The following is a 15,183-nucleotide window of genomic DNA, read 5'->3' as shown; positions in this document are numbered from 1 at the left end:
TGCCACCTAGCTAACCCATGATGACATCTTTAAAATAGGGTTGAAGGGTAGGAGGAATGCACTGGGGGAGGGAGAAGGGGAGAGGTGGACTGGGGAGAGGTAGCTAACATGAAGGAAACAAGAACAAGTTTATAGAGGGGAGGGGGATAGGGGGAAGGAGTGGGGGAGTGAGTGAACCTTACTATTAACAGAATTGGCTCAAAGAAGGAATACCATACATACTCAAGTGGGTATAATAATATATCTTTCCCTGAGGGAAAGTGTGTGGGGGGGGAGGAGATAAGGGGGAGGGGGAGAGGGAAAGGAAGGAAGGGCCGATTGGGGGACAAAGCAATAAAAACCAAAACACTTTTGAGGAATGTGAAGATGTTCTGCATAACTGCACATGTATGACTTATATTGAATTGCTTGATTTCATAGGGAAGGTTGAGAAGGGAGGGAAGAAGAAAATTTAGAACTCAGAATTAGCTAAAAGATCTTAATCCCATCAAAGTTGGCTCAAGATGGGAATAACATATACACCCAATTGGAAGGAGTAATATATCTAACCCTGCAGGAAAGTAGGAGGGGAAGAAGATAAGGAGGAAAGGATGAAAGAAAGGAGGGCAGAGCAGGTCAGGGGGCAGTCAGAAGCAACACACTTCTGAGGAGGAATGGGATAAAAGAAGATATAAAATAGAGTAAATATCATGGGAAGGGAATAATATGAAAGGAAATAGTTATGATGATTGATTATAATGGCAAAATGTATGAAACCTACTTTTCTGGGCTCTTGTGAAGAAAATTCTTTGTCAAGTTTAAGGTACTATATAAAGGTTTTGATGAACAAGATACTATCAGAAAAACCTGGAAAGACCTACATGAACTGAAGCAAAGTGAAATATATACAAAATAAAAGCATTAGTGTAAGATGATCTGCTGGGAAGGATGTGATTATTTTCAGCAATGCAATGATCTAGTATAACTCTGAAGAACTTATGTAAATTTCAATCCATCTACAGAGAAAGAACTAATAGTATCTGAAAACAGATTGAAGAATAATTTTTTGAAAGTTACTTAATCTGAAGTTTTGTTTTTGTCCATTTTTTCTCACAAACCAGCTAATGTGGAGAAGTTTTTTCATGACTACTCATGTATAACATATCAAACTGTTTGAATTTGGGGGGTGGGGGATGGGAAGGGAGGGAGGAAAATAAATTATAACACAGACTTTTAAAAAATTCATGTCAATTTGTTTTTACATGTAATTTGGAAAATAAAATTCTAAACAAACAAAAAAAAGACTTATAATTCTTCAATGTAGAGGCTTCTAGGTCTTGTGTAATCCTGACTGTAGCTCTGTGGTATTTAAATGCTGTTTTCTTGTTCCTTGGAATATTTTCCCTCTTACCTGGGAGCTTTGAAACTAGGCTAGTACATTCCTTTTACTCTTCCTCCTGCAATCACTTTAAGGTGGTGATTTGTGGATTTTTAAAAAGTTATGCTTTACCTTCTTGTTCTAGAACTTTTGAGTATTTTTCCTTTATAATTTCTTGTAATTTTGAATCAATATTATTTTTTATCATAATGTTCAGATAGTCCAACAATTCTTATATTGTCTCTCCTTGATATGTTCTCCAGATCAGTTGTTTTTCTGATAAGATGTTTCATATTCTTTGTATTTTTTCAATCTTTTGATTTTGCTTTACTATTTCTTGGTGTCTTATAATGTCATTAGCTTCCCCTTTGCCGAACTCTCTTTTTGTTTTTGGTGAGACAACTGGGGTTAAGTGACTTACCCAGGGTCCCACAGCTAGTGACTGTTAAGTGTCTGAGGCTGGATTTGAACTCAGGTCCTCCTGAATCCATGGCCAGTGCTCTATCCACTGTGCCACCTACCTGCCCCTCTAATTCTCATTTTCAAGGAATTAGATTCTTCTTTGAGTTTTTGATTTGTGATTTCTAGTTGGTTAACTTGCTTCTCATATTTTTTTAATTTCCTTGGATTGTTATTATTTATTTTCCTAACTTTTTTGTAACCTCTCTTATTTTGAATTTTAAAGTCCTTTTTTAAGTTCTCCCAATGACTCTTTTTGGGCTTGTGACCATTTGATATTTCTAATAAAAAAGAGTGCCTTTTTAAGCTCCACTGTCTTTCTCTGATTATGAACCCAGATCTTCTCTCTCCCCATAGTAGCTATATATGTTTGGGTTCTTTATCCTTACTTACTGTTATTTTCTGAGCTCTGTTCTGGGGCCAACCTTTTGTACTCCTCTACACTCTTAAGCTATAGCTAGTGCCCCCTTCCATGTTTTCTCACAAATGCTCTTGCTTCCTGTGGTCCCTCTGACTCTAAACTTCAACTGTCCTCTCTGCCCTAGAACTGAAACCAGGAACTCTCCTCTTCTGTACATTCCCATAGCCAGGAGGGCACCCCACCCTTTGCTACCACACTTACCAGACATGTGCTAGCTCCGTCTTTCCCAAAGCCATGTCCTGGAAATATATTTGATCAGCAGGGCTATGCTTGGCATCCCTTAAATATGGAAGATCCTTCCCTCTTCTCCTACTCAGTCACCTGACTCCCACATTGTTTGTGAAGTGAAAGTTCCTGAGGTTAAGCCTACCTCCCAACACAGCTGCTCCCAGTAATTGTTGATTATTGATTCTTCAGAATGGGGCTGGAGGTACTTGTGCATGGCTCAGGCCCAATTTCCATTCCCTGGAGGTCTAGTCTTTCTTGTGGTCCTCTATACTTGTCCTAGGATGACAACTACTTTACTTTGACTTTTTTTTTTAATTTCTGCTCCTCTATGTTCACTTAGAGGCAATGTTCTGGCTTTTTGTGTGTTGTGTGTTTGGAGAACATTTGGAGAAGCTAATATTATCTGACTTAGTACACCATCTTCCTAGAATCCTCTCCTATTTTCAATTTCAATGGCCTTTCATAGTAAGCAATCTCACAACACATGTTTATAATAAGAATTGTCATTCAATTTATAGGGGAAAATAACCTATCAAACTGTTTTACTTTGTTGACTAAACCATGTTCCTAAAAAGTATGGATTCCTGATGTAAACTGAAGTAATGTTCCCAAAATATTTAATACAGCAAAACACTAACTGCAAGTAATCGTTGATTTATAATATTTTCAGACAATCCCTACTAGTTGTTATCAAAAATGGTTGTCATAATAAAATTCCCTTTCACACACTAAGAATTTCATGCATTTACCCTGGGTCACAGAAACAATCTCTAGAATAATGATTACTAGGTTTTTATTATCATAGTTTCCACTAGTACTGGATTGTGCCAAAGTTCATTGACTCAGAACACATAATCCATCATATTGTTTCTTTATTTCCTATAGATCTTTTTTTTTTTTTTTTTCCTTATGAGATATTTTATTTTTTCCGTTACATGTAAAGATAGTTCTCAACTTTTGTTTATACATGCTTTACAATTTCAGATTTTTCTCCCTCCCTCCCCTCCCTCCCCCCTCCCCTAGACAGCAGGTAATCTGATATAGGTTATAAAAATATGGAACGCTTCACGAATTTGCGTGTCATCCTTGCGCAGGGGCCATGCTAATCTTCTCTGTATCGTTCCAATTTTAGTATATGTGCTGCCGAAGCGAGCACTTTCCTATAGATCTTAAAGTGTCTAGTTGCTTGTGGCTGTGATCTAATTACTATACCCAGAGACATAACTAAGGATAGATCATCAGTACTCCTTCTCAAGGCCCCCAAATTTATGGATCTCCTTGCTCCACTTTTCTGCTCCTTTTGTGCCAGTGAAATTCACCAGTAAATTTGATGTGCTAAGTTTTCCCACAGTGGGGGTAAATGTGTAGTCTCTGTCTGACCATTACCCATGGGTCAATGACCAGAGTTTCTTCTACAGTCAGTTTTGGATTCTCCCCTGCAGTAGGGTTGATTTGACAGTTTCCTCATAGCAATTTCCTGTTTCTTAAGCCGGGAATCAAAATTTCCAGTTAGGGCAGCTAGGTGGCACAATGGATAGAGCACCGGCCCTGGATTCAGGAGTACCTGAATTCAAATATGGCCTCAGACACTTAACACTTACTAGCTGTGTGACCCTGGGCAAGTCAAAATAAAAAAAATTTCCAGTTATTATTTACCCTTCACCTTGGCCAGAAATGTTTCCCTTTTCTCCTTCCCTCCCTCCTCTTTTCAACTTTTCTTTACCCTCTTTCCCCATTTCTCTTTTCTCCCCTTTTGTTTTTCTATACATCTCCCTCCTGTTTCCTCTTTTTTTTAGTCTTCCCCTCATCTCTATCACTCTTTTTCATGAGAAATGTGGGCTCTGATGCATATACTTGTAACTGCCAATTTTAAATAGACCTTCAATAATGTCTTTTGATTTGCCACATAGAGAGGTATCTGGAAAGCAGCCAACAATTGTTATTAGAAGCTCAGCTAATACTTTGACCATATAAGACAGCTGAATTGTTAAGCCTACAGTGCAGGCTTTTATCATTCTTTGCATTTTGGAAAAGTTTGACAGACCTATGATCTGAGTGTTATTTTTCTTAACTTTGTTGACATAATTGAATTCACTCAAACTGATGAAATCAAAACAAAATCCAGTCTTGAGTAAGTTGTATGTCTAAATGAATAAAAAGTATAATCCCTTATAGATAGATTTCTCCAGTTCTCTTTGAGATTGTATTCTACCATGTTCAGATATTTGCAGAACAAATTCAGTGTCTCTGATCCCTAAGAATTACAAAATGAAAGGATTTATACATCATTGCTTTAATGCTGTGTTAAATTATCCCTTTCTCTTTTTCAACCTTTGTAATATTTTTTCAAATCCCCTTAGGAAAAAAGTGGCATACACTCACACACACACACACACACACACACACACACACATATATATATATATATAATTTATATTTATGTATTTTACTGGGACTCCCTGTTTATTTATCTCACTTTCACTTTCTTGGGGTTAAAAAGAAAGCAAAAATGCATAAAGAATATTAAGTTACAATTCACACCCACAAAGTACATTATTTATTGGTGAAATGCACCTTGCATTTTAAAGACTAATTTTCAAGACATTTTAGTAGCCCTAATGCTAGAGAAAAGTAGTTAAGTAGACCAAGTTAATGTTACAGGTAGTAATTTGTTTTGGAGTAATAATTAAGTCTTTCTTTTCCTTACACTGTAAGAAGCTAGTATGATCAAGCTAGCATATTAAACTATGTTCGGGAATAGCATACTCTTTATAGTAAGTAGTAGGCATACATAACATAATTTCATATTTCTATCTTCAGTTTTTAAAAATTCTGATTCCTTTAAGAGATTGAACCAATCAACAATACCTCATTATGCAGTTTTCCCCATAGGTCTTAGCATGGAATTCCATTAGATCTTTTACTTTGGCAATTTTTCATTTATATTTTAACCCTTTTTCTTTCATTTACCATTTAGTCTGATGAGCATCTGCTGAATTCTTCCGCTATTCTTGCAATTAAGCTATTGACTAACCACACCATAAAGTTGTATTTTCATAAATAAAAAAAATATTAGAAAGTAGAACTCAAATATTGAAGTGTAAGTAAAAATTCATTTTCATTTAACTGCCCATTCTCCACTGTATATAGATTCCTTCTGTTTCTGCCTAAGCAGGAGAATCAGGAAGATATGAAATCAAAGCCAGCCTCAGATAATTAATAGCTTCATGAGCCTGGACAGGTCACTTAGCCTCCATCTTCCTCAGTTTCCTCTACTATAAAATGGGGATAATAATAGCATGTACCTACCAGGGTTTTTGTGAGGATAAAATGAGATAATACTTGTATATATCTTAACACTTAACTGGCATATAGTAGAGCTTAATAAATGATCATTTCCTTTCATCCATCTAAACTGGGATGATCAATCCTTTCATTCCTACAATGTCTCTGCAGAAACATGACAACTACAAGAGATGAAGGAAATATTAAACTTCTGAAGCAAGTTATTTCCTCAAGGTGCTTACATAAGTCAGTTAAATTCAGTTCAATTAAACTTATTAAATATATACTTATTGAGGATACAAAGATGCAAGCCAAAAAAAAAAAAGCTAGTAAATATAAATAGTGGCAAATCTCAGATCATTAATTTAGTTTTATCCTTTCTCCTCTCTTCTTTCTACATACTATACCAATTAATTTAAGGACAAAAGTCCTAGCCTTTATTTTTTAACTTTAACTTAATTGTTACTTGCATTTCTCTTACCTCTGTGTGATACATGAAAAAACATCTTTTTTGCAGAAGCAGAGTCAAAAGAGGAAAACCCTAGTGGTACTTACATTTTATAGTTATCAGGTCTCCTGCTACCTTTTTCATCTTCCCATCCTTTCTTAGTGTCTCTGACTATATTCTGAAATACACTGATATGCTCAAAGATCACATGAACTTTGGTGGTTTTAGTATTTTGACTTTAATCCTCATATCAAGAAACATTACCATAATGTCCCATGGGTATACACTGAACACTAATGATAAAAACACTTCTCTTTTTCTTTTCTGCCTTTTTTCTCTTTCTTCTATTGGGCAGAGGAGTGAAAGGACTTTCCTTTCTCTTCCTGGTATACAATGGAGCAAAAATTATCTTCATCTTCTTTCTTCTTCCTGATGGTCATTTGGTCAATAGTACAGAGAAAAATGCTTGGTTAGTCTGATTCTTCATTTTACTTGGAGGTAGGAACAGCAGGAAAAATGAATTCTTCTCTGGATAGTGGCAGGTAAAAGTATTGCTTTGCCTGGCTAGCCAGCAGAAATATCTCTTTTTCTATCTCCACTTAAAATTGCATATTTGTAGAGTGATGGAGTTCCTTCACAGGAATCAAAGCATTCAGAACTATAGATGATATTAGAGATCATCTAGTCCAAATCCCTCATTTTGGAGATGAAGAAATTGAATCTGAGAGAGGTTGAATGTCTTGCTCAAAGTCATATATATATATATATGTATATATATATATATATATATGTATATATATATATATATATATATATATATATATATATATATATATATATGCCATTTTAATGGTCATAATATAAACTACTCTTAAGAGTATGAGAATTGGGAGTCAAGAGAAACCTGGAATTTTTTCCTGCCCCTGGTACTTACTAGCTGTGTCATTTTGTACAAATGTAACATTTCTGAATCTTTGTGTCCTTATCTGTAAGATGGATATAATAATGACTGTACCACCTACTTAATGGTGACACCGTGGATATCCACTGATGTAAACTATGCAAAATGCTCCAGAAGAGAGTAAAAAATTATAATATGATATATTTCATTACTGAAACATGAGAAATCAGTGGCCAACAAATTTATTCTTACTTTTCATAAATTCAAAAATTGAAGAGTTGAAAATTAGAAAAGTTTGAAAAGTCTTAACATTGTAGTTGAACCTCAATGAAAGTTTTGTGGGTGAATATGTACACCATACCAGCCCATGCTGGTATGTTCCTGGCCTCAGTCATACCAGGGATAGATTAGAACCAATCTAGATTCTGGAAATTCTACAACATCTCCAGAAAGGCTGCCTTTTTTAGGTGCAGTTTGAGACTCCTTTGTAACTACTGGAGTGCAAAGGACAAAAGAACCCTAAATGAACACATACATTATAATAGAATAAACATGTTTGGAATTGCAGTATGAGACTTAATATCTAAACACTTCATTTATTTATTTTTAGAATGTGTTGGGACAGCTAGGTGGCGCAGTGGATAAAGCACCGGCCTTGGATTCAGGAGTACCTGAGTTCAAATCCTGCTTCAGACACTTGAAACTTATTAGCTGTGTGACTCTTGGCAGGTGACTTAACCCATCTTTCCCTATAAAAAAAAAAAAAAAACAAAAATAAAAACAAAAACAAAAAACAAAAACAAAACAAAAAGCAAAAAAAGAATGTGTTGCTATTTTTCCATCTATAATTTGTCCACTTTAGTCTGTTGGCCCCCACTGGCAAAACCTAACTTAACTTTTAACTTACAGGAATGATTCCTAGCCTACAGGAAACACATAAAGATCACAGAATAAGGGCAAGAAATTACCATATTTTTTTGGATCTTAATATTGATTTATAGTTGTTCTTACCTCTTCTTTATTGCCTTACTCCATGTTTTTTTTAACTGTTTTGGTCTTTAAACTATAGCTGTGCCACAATCCTTCTCACAGAAATTTTGTGGATTTTTGACTCCTGATTACCAACCTACTTTGTGGTTAATTCCAAAATACTATTAATTTATTCTCTAATCATCTGTCCAGATTTTCTAACACTCTACACTACCTGAATATAACTAGCACAGTATTGTGGGTCACCTAATCCATATCTTGGTCAGGCTCTCTCATTTATGGCTATTCATGTTGATCAAATAATCCTGCTTTTGTGCCTATACCTGTGGACTGTGGACTGATTCTGGTCTACCTCTAAATCCAGGGAAAAAAAAGTCAGTTTAGGATTAATATATGAATTACTATTGATATATAACATATATATCCAGTTCCTGAATTCATGACAATAGTACAATTGGGAATAACTCATTTTAACTAAAAAGATTGTGATTTGTATGGTTTTGAGATCAGTAAGAGCAAAGTAAAAATGAGACTATTTCTTCTTCTCTGATCTGACTACTGACCTCTCTGACTTCCTGTAAGTCCTTTGTATAAAGTCCTACCTTCTTCAGGAAGCCTTCCCTAATACCTCCCAATCCCAGTGCTTTTTCTCTGTTGATTATTTGTAATTCATCTTGCATATGTCTTGCTTTCGATATATTTGTTTTCATGTCATTTCTGCCACTAAATGGTCATTTCCTTGAGTACAAGGACTGTTTTTTGCAGCTTTTTCTATCCCCAGTGCTTCACACAGTGACTGGTATGTAGTAGGAGCTTAATAATTGTTCATTGATGGATGGGTGAATTTTATGTTAATGAGAAGATTACTGAGAAGGTCTTCAATTTGGTTTTGCTCAGGGGAAGCGAAGAAGGGATATGACTGAAGAGATTGCTTTAGAATTAACATAACTTGGGAGCATATTACACATTCTCTGCATGTGTTTGCATGTTTGTGGTGTGTGTGTGTGTGTGTGTGTGTGTGTGAATCTTCCCTTATTTCAACTCCCCTTACAAGTGTAACTCATTTCTGTTTAATGGTAAGAAAACATAAAAGGCTTCATGATTAGTCCAGCTGTTGCCCAACCAACACTCATGGTGTTTTTTGTTGAGAGGTTCAGTACTTAAGGAGCAGATTAGTTTCTTGTTTTGTTGTGCTGGTGGATGTTGTTTATTTTTTATTTTTATTTTTGCAATAACAAGGCAACAGAGACAATGAATCTCATAGACCTCTCTAATATTTACAATATGTTCTAGTTAATTTTAATATACATATTTCAAAAACTACAGGAGCAGAAAAGTTTAGCAATTAGTATATGTGACCCAAGTTACAAGTAGCTATTTTTGCCCTTGAGGTTTGAGCATGATTTAAGACAGATGCTTGAGCATATGGGCCTTAAGGCAATGACTACCCTTGGGATATAATTTTATGGATATTTGGTGTGCAGATTAGGAAGGTAGATAGATAATATTCAGTTCACATCCATTCTAGTGGGTAGAGGCAGCATAAGTGCTCCAAAATCCATGATGTGCTGAAGATGCCAAGTCCTGTGGCTCAGAGCCATAAGTTGTTTCCTACTTGTGTGGCTGATTGTGTTCCTACTTAATAAAAATTGAAAATGTTCAGCTTTTGTGTGTGATAAAAGCTTATGATCAATGTGTTTTCCTTCCCCTCTGATGGGAAGATCTTTTACTTCTGAGTTACCAGATGGACCCAAATCTAATTTCATGTTAAACTCTGTTAGGGGAACAGTCCATATGAGACAACTCAGAAATACTGCTGTTTGATGGGTTTACTATTAAAGAAATAAATAAAATGGGCAGAAAAGCCAGTTTGAAATAATAAAAAATATTATTTTACCTCAAAAAGGAGGTTTGGGAATTCTTCCTACTTTTGTAAAATAAATTACTGGTCATATTTATATGAATTATTTAAGTCATATTCTAGGCAATATGCATGAGAAGGGATAAAGGGAAACAACCGCTAGACAATTCCTTCTCTGAAACAGAAGACCCTTGATAGTAATTGAAAATCAGATGGGAAGGGAATATTAGAATTGAAAAAGTTTTACACTAATGTGTTTTTAAGACATATTGCTTAATAAATAAATTGTGTCCCTTTCAACACAATAAAAATAAGATAGGACAGCATATTATAATTGAATAAGGTATTTGTATGTTTATAAACCTGAGAATCAGTCTGATATGATTTGATATGATTGACAGCTGGTCTTGAAATCAGAAAGAGTACAATCCTTTCTCTCTCTCTCTCTCTCACACACACACACACACACACACACACTGGCAGTGTGAGCATGGGCAAATCATCTAACCTTTCAGTTCTCTAGGAATATCTCCAAGACAACTATAATTTGTAGAGAAGGTGCTGCCTTGTATTCATAAGGGGATCTTCCTCATCTGGGATGTCTTTAAACCAGAGAAATCACATTTCTAATCATTATCTGTGTGTATATCAATAAGTGTTTTACTAAGGTGTGATTGTCAGCTAGAGTAATTTGTTCCAAGCTAAAAATAACCTAAAACAAGATTCCACTCTGCCTCAATGACTGTTTTGGTATGGGAGTCCACCTTAGGCCTTTTACTGGCCCATAAAACAGAACTAATGGCTGAATTTAGTGTTGTGAGAAAATATTTAGCAAGAATGATGGGTTCTTTGTAAGAGGTAGTTTAGTTTTAGAAGTACTATCATTTTAAAAACATTGAACTTTCTCTTCAATACAGAGGTTCAACTGTCAATGGAGCAGTATTGAATGACTTAGGTGAATATGTACAATCATCAGAATCATGAATTTTCTACATCTTTTCAAGAAGGCATGCCTGGGATGGCCCCATATGTTAAATATTTTTCTACCCTTTCATTCTTTATAATAGAGCATTTCTGAAACAGATTGTGTTTAATATGTGTATATACATTAATATTATAATAATAATGCATACATTAATAACCATATTTTATCAAAATTACATTTCCACATACCCTTATTAAAATGCTCTTATTGAGAAGTTTTAGCAAGTCTTGTTAAAAATTGTAGGATCTGGGGCAGCTAGGTGGTGCAGTGGATAGAGCACCGACCCTGGATTTAGGAGAAACTGAGTTCAAATCCAGCCTCAGACACATTTACTAGCTGTGTGACCCTGGGCAAGTCATTTAACCCCAACTGCCCCCCCCCAAAAAAAAATATATATATGATTTAAAAATTGTAGGATCAATCCTTTGGGGCTGAGCCAAGATGGAGGAGGAAAGGCAGTGAGCTCTTGAACTCATGATACGATCATTCTAAATAACATTGAAATAATGCCATAGGACAATGTCTGGAGCAGCAAAATCCACAGAAGAATGTGCTGAAATCATCTTCTAACCAAGAATGGCTTGGAAGGTCAGAAAGAAGGAGCTGCTATGCTGACATAGAAATGGAGCCCAACCCCACAGTCACCCTGACACAGATCCTGTCCCAAGAAGGCCTCACCAGAGAAGGAGACCCCCAGAGCCTCTCAATAAGCTGAAGTGTCTATGTCAGCTGGAACTAAACTCACTGTCTGGTGAGAATGCTGAGCCCTTGGTGGGGGGAGGGGGGGGGTGGGGAGAGACTGCAGGGGTCTATCTTAGTGCCGAGGCAGAACTTGAGTTTTCACTGCTGCTGGAAACCAGGAGGTAGGCTTGAGTAGTACTGGCCCAGGCTGGGGAGGGGCACTGGCTCATTAGAGCTGACAACCACAACACACAAAGCAGGTTGATTAGCAAGTTGGTCTGGGGTCATCTAAGGACCAGGGAAGAGGCCAGACAAAGTGAAGAACCTGATCTTCCTTAAACCATACCAAATGGGACTTCTGAAGCTTGGGATACTAAAGCCTGGAAACAGTGCCCCACTTTAAGGAGCTAAAAGTCAAGTAAAAGAAAGGCAAGATGAGCAGACAGAGAAAGGTGAGGACCATAGAAAGTTCCTTCAGTGACAAGGAAGAACAAGGTGCAACCACAGGGGAAGTTGTCAAGGACAGGGCTCCTATATCTAAAGATTCCAAGAAAAATATTAATTTGTCTCAGGCCACAGAAACATTGAAAAAGGACTTTGAAGATAAAGTTAGAGAGGTAGAGGAAAGACATTAGAAAAAATTCAACAGCTTGAAAAGTCAAATTGGCCAAATGGAAAAGGAGGTATAAAAGCTTTCTGATGAAAATAATTACCTAAGATTTAGGATTGAACAAATAGATGCTAGTGATTTTATGAAAAACCAAGACACAATAAAGCAAATCCAAATGAATAAAAAACATAGAGGACAATGTGAAATATCTTCTGGAAAAAACTGCTGACCTGGAAAATAGGTCCAGGAGAGATGATTTGAAAATTATTGGTCTACCTGAAAACCATGATAAAGGAAAGAGCTTAGACATCATCTTCCAAGATATTCTCAGGGAAAATTGCCGTGATATTCTAGAAGCAGAAGATAAAATAGAAATTGAAAGAAACTACCAATCACCTTCAGAAAGGGATCCCAAAAGGAAAACTCCTAGGAATATTACGTCCAAATTCCAGAGCTATCAAGTCAAGGAGAAAATATTGCAAGCTGCCAAAAAAGAAAGAATTCAAGTACTGTGGAGCCCCAGTCAAGATAGCACAAGATCAATCAGCTTCTATATTAAAGGACCAGAGAACATGGAATATTATATTCCAGAGGGCAAAGGAATTGGGATTATAACCAAGAATCACCTACCCAGCAAACCTCAGCATAAACTTTCAGAGGAACAAAATGGGACTTTAATTAAAAAGAGGACTTTCAGGTAGTCATGATGAAAAGACCTGAACTGAATGGCACATTTGACTTTCAAATACAAGACCCTAGAGAACCATAAAAAATTGGAGTTTGGGGACATACCTGGGGTCATTCAGTGGGTGACTGTCTTGTGTCTGAGGCCGGGTTTTGGCTGGGATCCCCCTGGGCCCATGGTGGATGCTTTGTCCGTTGTGTCACCTAGCTGCCCCATGATGACATCTTTAGGGATAAATTGAAGGGTGAGGGGAATGCACTGGGGGAGGGGAGGGGCAGAGGTGAAATACTACATGAAAGAAACAGGAAAGGGCTTATGGAGTGAGAGGAAGAGATGGGAGAGGAGCAGGGCAGTAAATGAATTTAACACTCATCAGAATTGGCTCAAAGACCTCAATCTCGTAAGAATTGGCTCAAGGAGGGAATAACATTTACATTCAATTGGGTGGAGTAATGTCTCTAACCCTGCAGGAAAATAGGAGGGGAAGGGGATAAAGAGAGAGGGGCAAAAAAGGAAGGGCAGATTGGGGGAGGGGACAGACAGAAGCAAATCCCTTATGAAGAGTGATAGGATGAAAGAAGAGGGATAATAGAATAAATATCATGGGGAAGGGAATAGGATGGAAGGGAAACAGTTAACAATAGTAATCATGAAAAAGAGAAAAAGGGGAAAAATTGTACAAAAAATATTTATGGATTGTCCTTCTTTAGAATATGAATTTACTGAGATCAGGAACTCCCTCATTTTTATATATATTTATATATGTGTGTGTGTGTGTGTGTGTGTGTGTGTGTGTGTGTGTGTATGTGTATTTCCAGCACTAGACCCCGTGCTTTCCATATAGAAAACATTCAACAAATTTGATCGAAAATGAGAAATTAAGGATCACACCCAGGTTTTGAGCCTGAGGGATTGGGAGGAGTGTGTAGAATTTAATAATAATAGAGAATTTGGGGGGATTAGGGAATAAGATAATAAACTCAATTTTGTACATAATGAGTTTAAGATGTTTATTGGACATACAGTTTGTGCTCTTTGAATGCTGTTGGATATGTGAGGTTAGAGGTCCACAGGGAGATTAGGGCAGGATAGATATGCTGATGATTTAGGCATAGACAGCATAGAGAGGGTAATTACATCCACAGGAACTGATGATATTACCAAGTGAAATAGTAAAGAGTGAGATGAGAAGAAAGCCTAGAACAAAATGCTGAAGGATTCCACAATTAAATGGTGTGACCTGGATAAGCTTCTAACAAAACAGAATGAGGAGTGGTCTGATAAAGTATAAAGAGACATGGCAGAAAGTAGCATTCAAAAACCTAGAGATAAGAGAATATTAAGGAAAAGAGGGTGATCAACCGTGTCAGAGGCTGCTGAGAGATAAAGAAATTTGAGGACTGAGAAAAGGTTATGGGATTTTGGCAATTAAGAGTTTACTGATAACTTTAGAGAATGTTTCATTGAAATTATGTTAAAAGTGAGTTATGGTGGAGCCAAGAAGGTGGAGGAAAGGCAGTGAGCTCCTGAATTCATGACATGATCGCTCCAAAAAACATCCAAATAAGGTCATAGGAAAATGCCCAGAGCAGCAAAACTCACAGAAGAATGTGCTGAAATCATCTTCTAACCAAGAATGGCTTGGAAGGTCAGAAAGAGGGAGCTGCTGTGCTGATACAGGAGTTGGGCCCAACCCCACAGTCACCCTGACACAGATCCAGTCTCAGGAAGTTCTCACCAGAGAAGGAGACCCCCAGAGCCTCTGAATCAGCTGAAGCACCAGTGTTGTCTGGAAATAAGCTCACAGTGTGGTGAGTGGGCTGAGCCCTGGGCAGGGGAGAGACTACAGGAGTCTATGATGGTGCTAAGGCAGAACTTGGATTTTACAGCCCTGCTGAGAACCAGGAGGTAGGCATGTGTAGCAGGGGCCCAGGTGGGGGAAGGGCACAGGCTCATCAGAGCTAACAACCACAACACACAAAGCTGGTTGATTGGTAAGTTGGTCTGGGGTCATCTAGGACCAGGAAACAGGCCAGACGAGGGAAGAACCTGATTCTCCTTAAATCATACCACCTGGGACTTCTTAAGCTTGTGATACTGCAGCCTGGAAACAGTGCTCCACTTTAAGGAGCTAAAAGTCTAATAAAAGAAAGGCAAGATGAGCCGACAGAGAAAGGTGAGGACCACAGAAAGTTTCTTCAGTAACAAGGAAGACCAAGGGGCACCCTTAGAGGAAGATGTCAACATCAGGGCCCCTATATCTAAAGATTCC

At 37.2% G+C, this 15,183-nt stretch overlaps 1 non-coding gene across 1 annotated transcript; it reads right to left on the bottom strand.

The window, feature by feature from the left end:
• Positions 1-3,514: 3,514 nt before the first annotated feature.
• LOC122737424 lies at positions 3,515-3,621 on the bottom strand. Its single transcript, XR_006354260.1, has one exon. It is a non-coding gene; the product is annotated as a U6 spliceosomal RNA (small nuclear RNA).
• Between the last annotated feature and the right edge of the window lie 11,562 nt (positions 3,622-15,183).

The sequence above is a fragment of the Dromiciops gliroides genome, chromosome 1, assembly GCF_019393635.1.
Source record: "Dromiciops gliroides isolate mDroGli1 chromosome 1, mDroGli1.pri, whole genome shotgun sequence".
NCBI classification, from domain to species: Eukaryota; Metazoa; Chordata; class Mammalia; order Microbiotheria; family Microbiotheriidae; genus Dromiciops; species Dromiciops gliroides.
Note: the sequence above shows the minus strand (reverse complement) of the source record. Positions and strands in the feature narration are given on the sequence as shown.